Source organism: Hippichthys cyanospilos, chromosome 5 (genome assembly GCF_059441005.1).
Source record: "Hippichthys cyanospilos isolate Australia breed blue-spotted pipefish chromosome 5, RoL_Hcya_1.0, whole genome shotgun sequence".
Classification (NCBI taxonomy): domain Eukaryota; kingdom Metazoa; phylum Chordata; class Actinopteri; order Syngnathiformes; family Syngnathidae; genus Hippichthys; species Hippichthys cyanospilos.
The window spans coordinates 5307867-5324153 of NC_142373.1; the positions used below are offsets into that span (position 1 = coordinate 5307867).

At 42.4% G+C, this 16287-nt stretch overlaps 1 pseudogene; it reads right to left on the bottom strand.

Annotated features, from left to right (window-relative positions):
• Positions 1-664: 664 nt before the first annotated feature.
• LOC148423231 (uncharacterized) lies at positions 665-15411 on the bottom strand (annotated as a pseudogene).
• Between the last annotated feature and the right edge of the window lie 876 nt (positions 15412-16287).

Genomic DNA, 16287 nt, shown 5'->3' on the forward strand with positions numbered 1-16287 from the left:
CTACTTTTTTCAACACACAAATTTGCTTTAAGGAGTGCAGAAGCCACCTCTCACATTTGAATGTGAAATATTAAGTAAATATATAGGAATGATCATGTTACAGTATTGCGTGAAAGAGGATTTTCGATAACTTTGCACACAATATATATATATATATATATATATATATATATATATATATATATATATATAAATAAATACACACAGTGGGCCCCCGTGTTATGAACTTAATCCGTTCAGCGGCTAGGCTAGTAACTCGAATTGCTCGTATGACGGGTAATCCAAACCTATGTTAATTAGTGAATGCGTGCAACGCATGCAAAAACCTTAGGTAAAAACACCACGACTATATACACATATTAAAAATTTGTAACATAATCTACTGTACAGTTACATTTAATAACATAAATATACAAAGGAAAAATGACATTTACCTTTGGGGTGACGTGACTTGAGCTGGTGGTGGGTGGGGGCGGAGGGGAGCAGAGACAAACCCGCAGAATTTATTTAATTTTTTTCTTAAACGAGAACTTTTCTTAAACGAGAACATCACCGGCGATTTCCTTCTCTTTAATCCATAATAGAAGAAGCCTCTCCATTTTGTTGTCATCTGAGGTCCGTCCCCTGACAAAGAAAGTTTTGCCCTTAGAAGACTTGCTTGCTATCAAAGCTTCCCTGTTATTGAGAATTGTACATATTGCCGAGCGGTTACGGCCATACTCACTACCAAGATTGCAATGCATGCACTGCATTTTTTTCATGGTGAGGCTCTCATGCTGCAAGATGGCAATGACTCTTCTTGGTGTCCGTGTAAGGCCAGCATAGACTTCATCCAGGCCTCCCAGCGGTAATTTCAGTCCCTTCAATGGTCCGGACCAACATGCAGGATCTTGAACAAGTTCTTTATGTGCCACCTCAATCAAGGTCTTCTTCACGTTGTCCTGGTGGACAAGAATTTTAACTTTGTGAGTGTCAAGGAAATAAATCCACTCCTCAGATCCAGCAATAGACGTAAAACCATTCATTGCTTTTCCAGCCACTTCTTTTTCTTCACAAGGATTTGTGTCTAAAAATGCTGAGAGCAGCTGAACACCTAAACAATGTAAAATGAAGGGCTTGGCCAAGGATATAGGAAAATATTTAACCATGTTGTATCCCATGACCATGACTTTTGCTATGTCAAACCATTCATCTTGCATGTCATGTCTTGTCATGGATATTTTTCAGTGTGCCTCCATAGGTACATTTACTGAAGAATGTCTCCCAATACTCACTCAATGTGTCCCGCAACACACCTCCATTATCTTTTGCTTTTTCCACCGAACCATTGGGCTGGTACATTTCAATTTCCACCAGAAAATGATCAGGAGTTACAGTGCCATTGTGAAAGGCTGCATTTAACTTATTGAAAACATTTCCTCGATGCAGTTTAAGTTTTGTGGCTTTTGTTTGAAAAATGTTTATTTTTCCTGCAGTGCATCCTGACACACCACATGACTACTCTGTTGTGCGATGCCGCCTCAAGTTTAACTAAATTACAATATTAATTAATTATGTTTCATTGCGTTGATTAAATTAAATAAAGTGGATTTTAGAAGATTTTATTCATGAGGATTCGAAAAAAACAAAATGGAATGTGCATAAGGTGGCCCTTATCTGGGCAATAGAGTGCAATAAAACGTAGCCTGCATCTATAAAAATAAAACATCAGCCACATACCTGCATAAACCCGCAGTCTGTTCAATATTGATCACATCACTGGCAATTGAGTATGCTGGCGCTGAATTAATGTCCTTGATTTGTTGAGCGGTGTTGCCTGCCATTTTAATCGTTCTTTCCTTCACTGTCTTGGCGGAGAGAGGCGTGACTTTTTTTTTGTATTATCCCGGTTTTGTTTATGAAGTCCTTACATTGGTGTTCTGATATGTTAATGAATGACTCCATGTAGTCACCAACTGTAAACGGTTTGCCACGTTTTATTATCTCCCGGGTTGCAACGAAACTTGCAGCAGTTGTGGAGTTGGAGATGCAATCCACTTCTTAAATATATTTTTGCGTTCCTCTAATTTCTGCAGATGTAATGCAATCGCTCTTTTTCTCTCATTGCCAACTGGGTACTCGACTGTAAATGTAGAACGCCTTCCCTGAAAATGTCGTTCCACATTGCTATTTTTGTTATTTGACAACTTCTCGCTACAGAGCAAACATTCAGGCAATCCTTCTGCATTGGCAACGAATGCAAATGATTCGGTCCAGGAAATGTTGAATCGTTTGTTCTCCTCAGTTATTTTTCTCTTTTCCCCTTTGGGATCCATGGCTCATGGCCGCCAGTTTGTTTACAACGGCCACTTGCCTAGCAACCCGCCCTGCTAACAGAAACGCGTATCTCAGGCTATGACGTAATTCTTCATTGGCAGAGATGTTGAAATGTAATATTTATTTTACACATTTTTACAGCATTGGAAAATGTTAAGAATGTTTTTGTCATGTTTGTCCCCCTAGAGAAACCACATTAAAATGAAACAATTATTTTTCTCCCCCATCTTTTTCCATTTTCAAACATTTTTGAAAAAGCTCCAGGGAGCCACTCGGACACCGCTAAAGAGCCGCATGCGGCTCGAGAGCCGCGGGTTGCCGACCCCTGATCTAGGGTGTCATCACCATCATCAAGTGGCATCATCAACAAAGGTATGTCTGAAGACAATATCCTCTTTAACAATAGGTTCTTCACCGATATTGTTTTCTAAGAGTCCTCCTACTGCTCCATGTATACAGACGCATTTTATCAGCCATGGGCAGCATTGTACATACATATTAGCATAGAAATAATAATGAGAGGGAATATCCTAGCAGGGTCCAGTACGAGTTTTGGATGCAAACAAGGCATCCAAGGCATACATAGCAGTGCATTAACACAACATATTGTAAAATAAGAGGGACAAGGTACTTACTGTGTTTGATCCATCCCAGTCGTGTTTTTCGTCTGCAAATGTGAATTCGGAGCAAAAATGTCCCTTTGGATTGCGATCAGTCCACAACTCCTGAAAGTCAAAGCCAGCCAAGGCAACGGGTTGTCATGATAGGTTGATGGTTTGCTGCGAGCGATCGAATGTTTTAAAGCGCTGAGAATGTTTAAAACGTCAAACACAAGACATGAAAAGATGTTTAGCCGGCTATGGTAGCCGTTGGCTGCCAATACTGCCAATATGCTCGACATCGTAATTTAAGAGGATGAAACAACAACAACAGAAAGTCACGACATGACATCTTTAAAAGTTGTTCAAAGAGCATTGTACGACGTACCAATGACAATATAAAGTAATACAAATATAAAATGAACATTGAATTTTCTTTGACAGATCTGCGGCCACTGGCGTGCTCACTACTGAACAGTAAACCGTGTGTATGAATTAGTAAATTGAGGAAACGGATTCGTAAACCGTACGTACGGAATCGTAAACCGTCCGTACGGATTAGTAAATTGAGGAAACGGATTAGTACTCCGTGGGTATGGATTAGTAAACCGTACGTACGGATTAGTTAACTGTGCGCACGGAGTCGTAAACGTGTGTACGGATTAGTAAACTGAGTTAACGGATTACTAAACCGTGGGTACGGATTAGTGCATTTTTTTTTACCCTGGCACCAGTGGGGCTCCGTAAACAACATTTTCCAAAATAAACAAATTTAAGAAGTTTTAGCTTTTCTTTCACTAAAAAGAATTAGTGAGATTAAAAATAGTAATAGTAATAGTTATAAAAGCAAAGTAAATTCCAAAAGGAGTTGAAATAACAAGTACATTTGTAAACTAAGTGAAAAAAATAATTAAAAGATTGATGATGTTGCGGCTACCAGATCCTATTTTTTTGTTCAGCGCCGCTGTAGGCTAAGGAGGGGAAATCTATTTGTCTTACGCGCTTGGAATGACGACATGTCCACACACTTGCTCCGTTTCTTCAGGTTTATTGCTTGCCACATCACTGGTGACTCCAATATTCATTTTTTGACTCCAATAGTCTTTCTGATGCAAGGTCGAGTAATTGCCGAGTTTTGTTCGTCCATGCGACGTGCGGTGTGCAGTACGCCGTGCGGTAAACAAAAGGATAGCCTTCCCCAACCTCACCCCACGCAAAACTGAACAAAAGTGCAGGTGACAGGTGGGCACTAATTAAAGGCTTCCAATTTGCGCACCACACACGCCCAGCGCCACACCCACGTCCACAATAACCAATAAACGAAAAACACAAATTTAAAGTGAACCAACCCTTATGAAGAATAGATAGTAAACCAAAAAATATTAAAGAAAGCATTATGGCTCCTACAGATGATAATAGTGTATTAATTTTGGTAATATCTTTTATTCAATAATATCTTAATAATAAAGTGTGCTAAATTTTCCACCATTACTATCTCTATTCAAGTTGTAATATTTGTTAATACTGAATTTCAGAATCTATGAGAATAATTTGCAATGTTACGGGTTCATTTTTGATAACATCTTGATACAGCATGTGCGCTGTTAGCATCCACAGTAGCTGAACAGACATGCTAAAAAAAAAAAGAAAAAAAAAACTAATGCAGCCTTTGTTCTGTGTGGCTGCTTTTTTGACAAAAGCTGTACCAGCACCTGGTTAAAAAAAAAAAAAAAAAAAACGATACAGATGATAAATAATAAAAACAACAATGGAGGAACATTGACTGTACGGTCCTAATGACAATGTTACTTCAATTCTCATCAAAAGTAACTGTCAAAGATTCAAGCATCTCTTATCATTGTGCCAATCACTAATTATTATTCTTATTGAATAAAACTATACATAAGAGTAGCCTTAAAAAGATTTTGTCTCTCTCTTTCCATCCCACGCAGCTCATTTATTTGTATTCTGCAGCCTGGAGATGTGCACTGTAGTTTTACCATAATATAGATCATAGTTTTCACTGTGTGACAGATTTAGGACTCAGCTATAGAGCAACCTGTAGAAACATCACAATTTAGTGGTCCATTGTCTCAACGCTTTCCCAGCATGTGCTTCTTGAGCAGGAAAATAAATTTGGCTGGCATTCAGAGGCCTATAGAATCACACACACCTCCAACAGTCACTTCAGATTAGTCTCCAAGAGCTGATCAAAGGCATTTGTCTTGGGCCACGCAAGGTGCTGATTGCCTCCATGCTCTTACTGACACTACTAGGATTGTCTAAATGTGTCCTAATTAAAATGGACAGTACCACAAGATGAAGAGAGCTGCTGTCAGTGATTTCTGCTTTGTCTTTCTTTGTTCTATTTCTTTTATCTCATGAAATGACCTTTCATTGACGAGCACATCATTTGCGTTGTACATCGTAGTCTTAAAGTAGAATCGCATTTCGTTGCCAATGCCCCCTTTTAACCTGTACACACTGGCAAAGCTATAAGCTCAATGTCAATGATGGCACTGTGCATTGTAGGCTTTTTGCTTAATGGAGAAGTGGGTTCACATCACAAAACAGGGCTAATGGTCTGAGAGAGAGTAGAAGTAAGTACATTGCATCAATACTGTTTCAGTATTGATGCTGCTTCAGTATTGATGCAGTGCAGTAATACCCACATTCCTCAGAGAACCAAAGTTGATCAAATTTATTTTTTTCAAACCCTAATCAACATTTGTAGAGGGCGAGGGACCACCAGTCACTGCCCTTGACCAAGTCGTTTCAGGTAACCAGACTGGCCACTAAGCAGGAGGAATCAATATCATATCAGGGCCCAATGGAACACCTGACAGTTCAATTTCACAGCAAGTCTCAAAATCAATACCTTTGGAAGAGTTTTGTATTTTCCCAAAGGGTACCCACTCGAGTTAATCTATCGTGTCATTAGTATGGGTCACAGCGTGCATGACCATTACACTGTGTAACAATAAATGTTCATCAAAGACAACACGCTTTATCCTCTCATGCTTGAATGCAGCCTCTAATTGAAGAAAATGTGTTCACCAGGAGTCTGTTTGACTGCTTGTGCAACTCTTTGTAATTCATGTCAAAGAGAATATAGGGGAATGCTGTCAGGCCTATCCAAAAGATAGACCAAAGGAAATTGAACAAGGTTTTATCAAGCAGAAGATGCATTAAAGTGTTTAGTTTGGGATAGAGTGCTTAAAAGTAAAGATTGTTTACCCCTGACACATGGTACTTAGACACAGTCCTTCACTATTAAACAACATTTTGGCCTTGTGCATTCCAGTGATCACAATAAATTTCCTGATTAACGAGTCCATTCAAAGTCAAATAAAGCAGCAGTTTCTTTAAGTGGTGAAAAAGAAAAGAGATATTAATGAAAAATTGTCACTTTATGGACAACAGGAGGTGCTGCATTTACCATTGTCTGTAGCTGTCACCCACCATGTAATATAATTTCATAACTAGACCTACAATTATATTCAAAACATACTATTGGTTGTTAAGAACACATTTATTTGCAAGTTTTTTTAATTTATTGTTATTTAATGTATTCACATATAATGAAAAACCATCTAAATCTTACACATCATCCATTTAAATTGCCATGAGTTAAATAATCTGGATTTTAATGGGTCCTTTAAATCTAATATGTAAGGAAACAAAACACCTATGTGTGTGCAGTTCTTTAATGTCACAGATTATGAGTAGAATTACGATGACTGTAGGGAAAAATTAAAATAAAAACAACATAAAAGTGCATTCTTCATGTCTTTATAGTCATGCTGCGACAATTTCACTCAATGCATGCACTGCTGCAGCAGTTTTTTTCTCAAGGGTAAAAATGAAACATTTTGGAACGCTCTTTATATCTGGCGTAGAAATAGCATAGCATTTTGTTTGTGCCCATGCACCAAACAACAGTACAGAGTACCCACCCTTTCAGAAGACTTCCTTGTTCTGCTGGGGGACTTCACTACTCACATGGGCAAGGACAGTGAGACCCGGAGGAATGCCCCTCCCTCCATCTGAAACCCCTCCACTGTCGAGGCGACTGATTGGAGTGTTGGCTGTAAGGTAGTCAGTGCCTGGTGTGGCGGCAATCCCTAAACTCACTGGCGGACAACGGCTGTAAGGGATGCTGAAGAAGTCCTATTGGGCCTTTTTGGCCTGTGGGTCCGGAGGCAGCTAATGGGCCAAGCGGAGTGGAGCTTTGGTGGTCGCTGAGGCAAAAACTCAGGTGTGGGAGGAGTTCAATGAGACCTTGGAAAACAACTTTTGGAAGACTTTGAGGAAATTCAGCATGGGGAACCAGTGCATCATTAACACTCTACAGTGGAGATGGGGCACTGCTGACCTCAATGCAGGACGTCGTGAGTCGGTCGTGAGTGGTTTCTAAATGCTCCGGATGCAGATCCCATCAAATGTATCGATCAAAGCAGAACTATTAAACTATCAATTATTATCAAACACAGACTCACTGATCCATGATCATATTATTGAAAAAGGTACTGGTCTTATGGGTCTTATCAAGAGCTGGCAAAGAAGTGATGCTTATTATTCACTAAATACTACTGCCCTCCTGATTACTCGTACTGACACAATGCCTGTAACTCTGGGCGGAGCAAAGGACTCTCAGTTATTCACTATTCTTATATCCACCTTTCCTGCCTAAATCCGCCCAAACTGTCCTGTTTTGAGTGTCTGAGTGTCCCACTTGTTTAAAATCATTCTCACTGATTTTCACTGTGACATATCCTCCACCCAAACCACATTAAAATCTACTCACTGAAATAACTGAAATCTTTCTGTCAATGTGTTCAACATCAAGAAATGTGATGATATTTGGGGACTTGAACATTCAGATGGATTCCCCCTAGAGTCAGTAAATGAAAATGACATAACTCATTGATTCACTGCATTTAACACAACAGCTTAGTGTCCCAACCCACATTAAAGCACATTTACTGGACTTTATAATAATAAACGCCACAACAACTGGCACAGGAAATTCAAATTCTCTCTCCTTCTGCTCACCAGTCCTCCGCTGACGGACCTGTCCTACTGGATAGACCTACAGCATTGGACTAAAGCAAATCCCCAAGGTCCATGTTCCCCTGAAAACATAAACTGTGTCCTTTATCAAATCTGCTGTTTGGTAAACTTGTGCACTGGTAAACTTGTGCACTGCGTAGACGGAAGTTGACTAAGATGATCCTAAGCGGCTCTTGTAGCTTCAGGTCTGACTGTCCTTAAAGAAGCATAACGACATAAAAAAATCCATGAACCACACATGAACTACTGTATAATCTGAGAAACTCCGGAACAAATGTATCAATTTTAAATGTGAATAAATTCATAAATGTGTCATAGTCTGTTTATTTTATGTGTGTGATTATTTTACTTTTTGGGGTTCTGAGCAATTTTTTTACGGTTGTAAAAAGTGGTATGCTCTCACACCTTCTCGTGGAAAAAATTCAGCCATGTTTTCCCAGCTTCAAATCTTTCCAAATTCATATCCACTACTGATCAACAGGTAGATATTCTCATCTGCGAGTTGAGACCCTCCACCTGTCGCCTGGTTCCGTTTCTCTCATCCCTGAAAAAAAACACATGCTGCTTCTCTTAACCCCCTTGCCACATGCATTAACTCTTCTCTGCAATCTGGTCAGCTAGGACAATCTCTGTAACCACTGTAACCAAAGCGCTACTCATAAAATTCTACTGCCCCATTTCCCATCTTCCCTTCCTCTAAAAAAAAATCATTGAAAAAGTGGTCTTCAGCCAAATTACATGACCATCTTGATTTCTCCAGCCGACTTGGAACATTTCAGTCGGGGTTTTGTTTTGCCCACCGCACTTAGTGTAGACAGTCCTCTATCCTCACATCTTTGTTTCAGATCACTCCCTCACTGCCTGCCTGGCGAAGTCAAAGGCGTGGATGAATTAAACATTTCCAGCTAAACACGTCACAAACACAAGCACTTCAAATTGGCACGTCATGCCAACTGAAATCATCCCTTATAAATGTATACAGTAGTAATTTGCTGGCCATATTATTTCCCTATCTGCATGTTGCCAACCTTGGAATCAAGTTTTGATCCTAACTTTTCAAATGCTTGGCACATACAACATATCTGTAGGACAGCATTCTGTCATCCCTGGAAAATCTCCAAACGCCATCCATCATTGACCCTTCCTGATGCTGAGAAACTGGTCCATGCCTTTGTCTCTACCAGGCTGGATACTGTAATGTGCTTCTCATCCGGATCTTTGACAGGAATTTACAAAATCTTTAGTAAATCCAAAACTGCTATTCTTACTAAACTCCATTGGCTTCCGATTAGGTTCAGGGTGGAATACAAGCTCTGCCTCCTGGTCTATCAGTGTCTCTACAGTGTCACCCAGTACAGTCCATAACACACCTCTGCCTTGCCTAACTGCACAGGGGGGCAAGAGGGGTGTTACAACTACAGAGGGATGACACCTCAGCCATCCAATTAAGGTCTACTCAGGGGTGCTGGAGAGGAGGGTTTGTCAGGAATTCGAACCTCAAATTCAGAAGGAGCAGTGCAGTTTTCGTCCAGGCCGTGGAACAGCTCTACACCCTCAGCAGTACCCTCAAGAGTGCGTTTGAGTCTGCCCAACCAGTCAACATTCATTTTGTGGACTTTGGGTGTTGTGTATGGGTGTTATGTGAGTATGGGGTGCTGAGCCCCCAGGTACAGACTATTCTGAAATGTTACATTTAGATTATCTGTGCTTTTTTTTCATTGCCCATTTTGTTGGGATTTCCTTTTCCATGTCTCTTTTGGGTTTTACTAGCAGTTATTTCGAAGCAGCATTATTGTTTCCCAAGCTGCTGGTCCCGCCAAGCACACTGAGCCAGGTGTGCCTAGTTGCCACACTTAGCGTCAGGTTATTTATGGCCGAGTTGCATTATGTGAGTTGTTGGGTCATTGCCTTTCACCCATGTGACTAAGCGTAAGGCTACCCCTTCTTTGAAGTATTGTATTCATACAGTTTTTCTTGCCTGTGTTATTTTGTCCTCGTGTGAGGATTTTTGAGCGTTGCCAGCTTCCAGTGATTATTGCTGTATTTTTCCTGCGAGTGTAGGTCTATTTTTTTTTTTTTTTTGCTTCTCATAATTAAATAACCCTCCTTGATCAGCGTACCTGCATGTGGGTCCACTTCACTGTCCACTATGCCGCTATGCACCAGATGACGTCGGACATGAAAGAATGACTCGACCAACAGGACTCGCCGCTCCTCCCGCATAAGCTCTCCATCGTCGTCACTTTTATCTCGCTCTCCCATTTCCTCCAGTTATCTCCCTGGGATTCCTGATCCCAACATCTTGCCCCCTTAGATTTTTTTATGGCTTCAATTTCTCTGACATGGATTTCTCCCCCTCTGTAACTGCAGTGACCATCTTCACTCACCAGACCAAATTTCCCATGAAATACTAGATTTGGTTTTCTTAGAAACAGATGACTCCCCATTTGACGGGCCTCTTTTTGAGTCTGGGCTAGCTCTGAATTTTGGTTTTCTGAGCCGGCACCATTCCTACATAGACTACCCCAATCAGAATTTGAACCTTCTAGGGGCTACCTCCAGAGCAAGCCAGTTTCTGTCTCACTATCCCTCTTTAGACCCCGAAGTAGTCACTACTGATGGCCAAAGTCTCAGTTCCTGCACCTTGGCTGTTAAGCCTTCCAGTTCCTGAACCCCGCAGGTGGCGGACCCAGTCCAGAGTCAGGCAGGAGGTACCTGTCTCCACACCCAGGCAATTAAAAGTTACAGGCTCTGCTAGGTGTTTTTTGTCTGGTGTTCTTGATGTTTCCCTGACTCGTCTTGCCAGACGCACCTCTCTATATGGACCAAGGACACCTCATTACCAGTTTCACTGGCCGCTCATCGATTCGTGCCAGTGGCGTTAATAGGCTGTTTTTCTTGTTTTTTTTGTTTTTCCCCACCTCCCCTTTTTTTCAGTTGTGAATTCTCTGTTGTCGTGTTTTTGTTTTTTTTTTCACTCCCCAATTTATTAGTAATTTCTTTTCCATGTCCCGTTTGGGTTTTACTCACAGTTAATTTTAAGTTGCATTCTTGGTTCAATCTGTCCAAGGTTGAAGGTTTTTTTTGTCACCCAATCTGCTGCCCCTGCCAAGCTCACTGAGCCAGGTGTTTCTTTTTGACACAATTAGCAGGAGGCTATATATGATCATGTTGCGTTATGTGAGTCGGTGGATCACACAGTTTTTCTTTCACATATTATTTTGTCCTTGAGCATGTGTTTTTGAACGTTGCCAGTTTAGAGCAATTTTTGTTGTATTTTTTCTGCCAGTGCAGCTGTATTATTTTCTTTGCTTCTTGTAATTAAAGAATTTTCCATGTTCAGTGTTCCTGCTTCTGAGTCCACCTCACCCTTGAAGGAATCTAGAAAAAAGCCTCTTGCCTTAAACTAGTTCCTAGCGTGTTCGTTTTTGTTGAAAGATCGCCCATACCACAACATAGTGAAACAATTGATTTAATCCAGACAGAGTGGGAAAGTACACGAGGCCTCGGGCCAGTCCTGCCGCGGGTCGGAGCAGAAAATGGCAACGTTTCACATTCAACATTCAGTTCTTATACCCTTCCGGGTCATCTAGTCCCACTGTGGATTGCAAGTGTGTGTGTGTGTGCGTGCACGTGCGTGCGTGCACGTGCGTGCACGTGCGTGCGTGCCTGTCGGTCGGTGTGTGCGTGTGTGTGCATGTGCGTGCGTGTCTGTCGGTGTGTGCGTGTGTGTGTGCACGTGCGTGCGTGTCTGTCGGTGTGTGCGTGTGTGCGTGCGTGGGGGTCTGTTTGCGTGGGGATGGTGTCTTCAAAAGTCTTTGTTCTGTCGGCCATTCTTTGAAGCGGGAGGAAGTCTGAGCACCATAAAACCCTGACTGATATCTTCTCTTGAAGGCCACACCTAGCCTTTTGTTCCTGGCGTAAAGTTGGTCGGGGGATGCCATCTGTTCCTTTTGGAGGTGCCGACTTGTCCCCACTTCCCCTGGGCCAGGACCATATCTGCTTTATACTGACATTACATCGTCTCAATCTTTATTAGAATAATACAGTTCCATGTACACACTATTTTATTGATATATTGAATTTGAAAAATATGAATTTCCTTCACCCTCCACTATGCCACTGCACACCAGACGGTGTGTCGGACGTGACAAGAAATTGGTCCGCATCGCCAACATGCATTCAAAATAGGAATGTTTTTCCACAAACATTCCTATAGGGTCATTTAAAAGTTTGAAAATATAACAGCAGGATGGAGCCAGCGAAGAAAAGGAGGATATCCCTATGGAAACATTTTGATTTGAGCTCTGTTAACAAAGTAAGATGAATATAACACTAATGGTAGTCCGGGTTCATTATTCTTTTTTTTTTTTTTCATTTATTTCAAGCTTATTTGATTTGCTTAAGAATAACTATAGATAGATGGTGTCAAAAAAATAAATTGTTTGAAAACCACAGCTGTTGAAAGCTTTTATTTCTCAATAATAATTGAAGAGGCAACACAGGAGCCATAAAAAAACTGTCAAATGACTTTAAAACAGACTGTTCAAAATCTTGGTTGAGGTGAAGAATGGAAAAAAAAGGTAGCTTAGAGATTTCAACTATAATTTCCACTGTAAAGAATCAAGAGAGGAAATGAAAAACCATAGTCAAAGTTCAAGTTAAGGCCTCACATGGCAGGCCAAAAAACTCTCAGATAAGCAGAGACAAAGGATCGTGAGAGCAGTCAAACTCAACCCACAGACCAGTTTCAAAGACCTACAACATGATCTTGCTGCAGATGATGTCACTGTGCATCATTCAACAATCCATTACTCATTGCACAAGGTGACCAAGGGAGAGTAATGTGGCATAAGCCTTTTCTGTGCACATCCAATAAAACTAGTTGCTTTAGTACATTTGGACAAGCCAGCTTAATTTTGGAATAAGGTGCTGTGGACTCGTGAAACAGATCCCTCATGATGAAAAAGAATATTGAATTCCATACACGGGACACCAGGGCCCCCCTCAGGAGTTAGCGTGGAGGTGGGGCTCATTGGCGAACGCCTGGTGGCCAGGACTGCACCCATGGCGCCCAGACGGACTCAGCCCGGACTCTACCCATGGGCTTACCACCTTTGGGAGGGGCCAAAGGGGTCGGATGCGCTTTGACTTGTGACCTTGGCACTTTGATCTCCGGTTGCAGAAGCTAGCTCTTGAGACATGGAATGTCACCTCTCTTGTAGGAAAGTTGCCTGCGCTGGTGTGTGAAGCAGAAAAGTTCTGACTAGATATAGTCAGACTTCCCTCCACATACAGCTTGGGCTCTGGTACCAGTGCTTTTGAGAGGAGTTGGACTCTTTCACTCTGGAATTGCCCACGGTGAGAGGCCCAGAGCTGGTGTAGACATAATAATTGCCCCACACCTTAGCGCCTGTACCACATTTGGGTTTACCCCGATATATGAGAGGTTTGCCACCCGCCACCTCTAAGTGGGGCTGGATCCTGACTGTTGTTTGCGCCTACACACTAAACAACACTTTAGGATGTCCACCTTATTTGAAGTACTTGGAGGGTGTGTTGGAGAGCACTCCCTCTCGGGACGCCTTCATTCTACTTCATTTAACAATCCAGCGCACATTGCACAAGGTGACTAATGGCCCCCCTCAGGAGTCAGCGTGGAGGTGGGGCTCATTGGTGAATCTCTGGTGGGCAGGACTGCACCCATGGCGCCCAGACGGACTCAGCCCGGATTCTTCCCATGGGCTTACCACCTTTTAGAGGGGCCACTGCTTCTCGTGGGCAATGACAGGGACACTTGGAAGGGGCGTGATTGAGAGGAGCCCGACCGATGCTTTGTTCTTGGACTTCTGTCCTCATCTCATCATGGATTTTCCATAATAAACACCATGTTCAAAAATAAGGATGTCCATATGTGCACTTGACACCAGGACACCCTAGACTGCAATTCAATGAACAACTTTGTAGTTATATCATGTGGTCACATGTTTTGGACACTTGGGAGAAGGGAGGGGTGAAGCTGTCAGATGATCACCTGGTGATGGCTTCGATGTTGGGGGAGGATGCTGGTCAGACTCAGCAGACCAAAATGTGATGTGAGGAGAAGTTTCAGCTGCCACCTCCCATGTACCAGAGGAAGCGGGGGAAATTGACCATGTTCCGCTCATCCATTTTCAGGGCGATTGATTGGAATTTTGGCCATAGGGTGGGCGGCGCCTGTCTTGTCGGAAATCCCCGAGCCTGTGCTGACAAGCTGAAGGAGGACTCTATTGGGCCCTTTAGGCCTATGGGACTACGGAGGCACCTGATAGGTGACTGTTTAAACAGATTGCGGCTTTGGTGGTCGTCAAGACTAAAACCCGTGTGTGTCAGTAGTTTGGTGAGGCCACAGAAAATTACACCAGGATGGCTTCAAGGAAATTCTGGTCAATCATCCAGTGTCTCAGGAGAGGGAAGTAGTGCATTATTAACACTCCGTACAGTGGAAAAGGGGTGCTGCTTACCTCAACTCAGGATGCCGAGATCCACTGGGCTGAGTACTTTGAAGAGTTAATCAATTCCACTGACTCATCTTTCTCTGAGGAAGCAGAGTGTGGAAATTCCGGTGTGGGCTCTCCCATCTCTGGGATTGGGCTCTATATGTTGTAGAGCTAGGACATCCCTACAAGATCCCATGTTAGGACGGCTGACAAGCCTCTGCATCATTGCATAGGCATCCGGGACAGCGCTTCTGAATTGGCAGACTGGGGTGCTTATTACCCTTATTTAGAAGGGGGACTGGAGGGTTTCTTCTGACTATAGAGGGATCACAATCCTCTGCCTTCCTGATAAAGTCTATTCAGTGGTACTGGAGACGATGGTCGAACCTCAGATTCAGGAGGAGCAGTAGGGTTTTTGTGGAGCTGTTGAGTAATGGAACAGCTCTACACCGTCAGTAAAATCCTTGAGGTGCATGGGAGTTTGCCCAAATGTTCTACATGTGTTTTGTGGACTCGGATAAGGCGTTTAATCATGTCCCTGGTGTTCTGAAGTACAATGGGTACCCCAGATACGGGCTGTTTGGTCCTTGTACACCATTGCCAGTGTTTGGTCCACATCTCCATTTCCAGTGGGTGTTGGACAAGGCTGCTCTCTATCCGAGATTCCTTTTATTACCTTTATGGAGAGAATCTCTAGACACAGCCGGAATATTGAGGGGGTCTAAGCATTGCATCGCTGCCATTTGTGGATGATATGGTGCTTTTGGCTTCTTCAGGCCATACCTCAACTCTCACTGGAGCTGTTCGTCGCTGAGTGTGAAGCGGCTTGAATAAAAATCAGCACCTCCGAATCTGAGACCGTGGTCCTCAGTCGGAAAAGGGTGAAGTGCCATCTCCAGGACGGGGATGAGGTCCTGCCCCAAGCTCAAGAGTTCAAGTATCATGGGGTCTTGTTCATGAGTGATCATGGGATAGAATGGAAGATCAACAGGCGGATCAGTCTATTGTTGTAATGAAAGACCTGAGCCAAAAGGATAAGCACTCTATTTACCAGTCAATCTATGTTCTTGCCCTCACCTATGGTCACGAGCTGTGGGTCTTGATAGAAAGAACGAGATCCTGGAAACTAGTGGCCAAAACGAGTTTCCTCCACAGGGAGTCTGACCTTTCCCTTTACAGATAAAGTGAGAAGCTCGGCCATTCAGGATGGGCTCAGTTTCAAACTGCTGCTCCTCTGCGTTGAGAGGAGCTGTCCTGAACATTCACAATAAACATGTATATTCACAATGAAAACACACAACATTATCTACGATGCTGTTGTCAGTCTTTCTCTTTTCATAAGGAGGATATAAGGATAACTACAGGGGCTAACACTAGATATGTAATATATTGGAAACTGAACATTGTATTGAGACATCAATTAATACCGAAACTATGGCATAAACTTTATTTACTGTACTTTACAACCAGGCCTCCATTCACAGCGACTGTTATTTTTTGGGGGACATTGGAAATGTTGCGGAGGACATAAGATATGGTTGAGACTAGTTACGTTTATTTGCATGTCACAGCTGCTTTAGCTTAGTAGACATTTGCTACTCTGCTCTGTGCCATGTCTTGTCACTCAACAAGTCATTTTGTCAGACTCCTTCAGTCTTTGTCATTAATGAACCAGCAGATAATGATGGCCTTTGGGAGCTAGAGATAGACATGTCACAAATTGCTTTGTCCTCTGACTGGGATTAGAGGTAATTACAAATATTGTTTACACCTCATAATTATTACCATCACTGTAAGTGTACACTTTATGCTATATATGT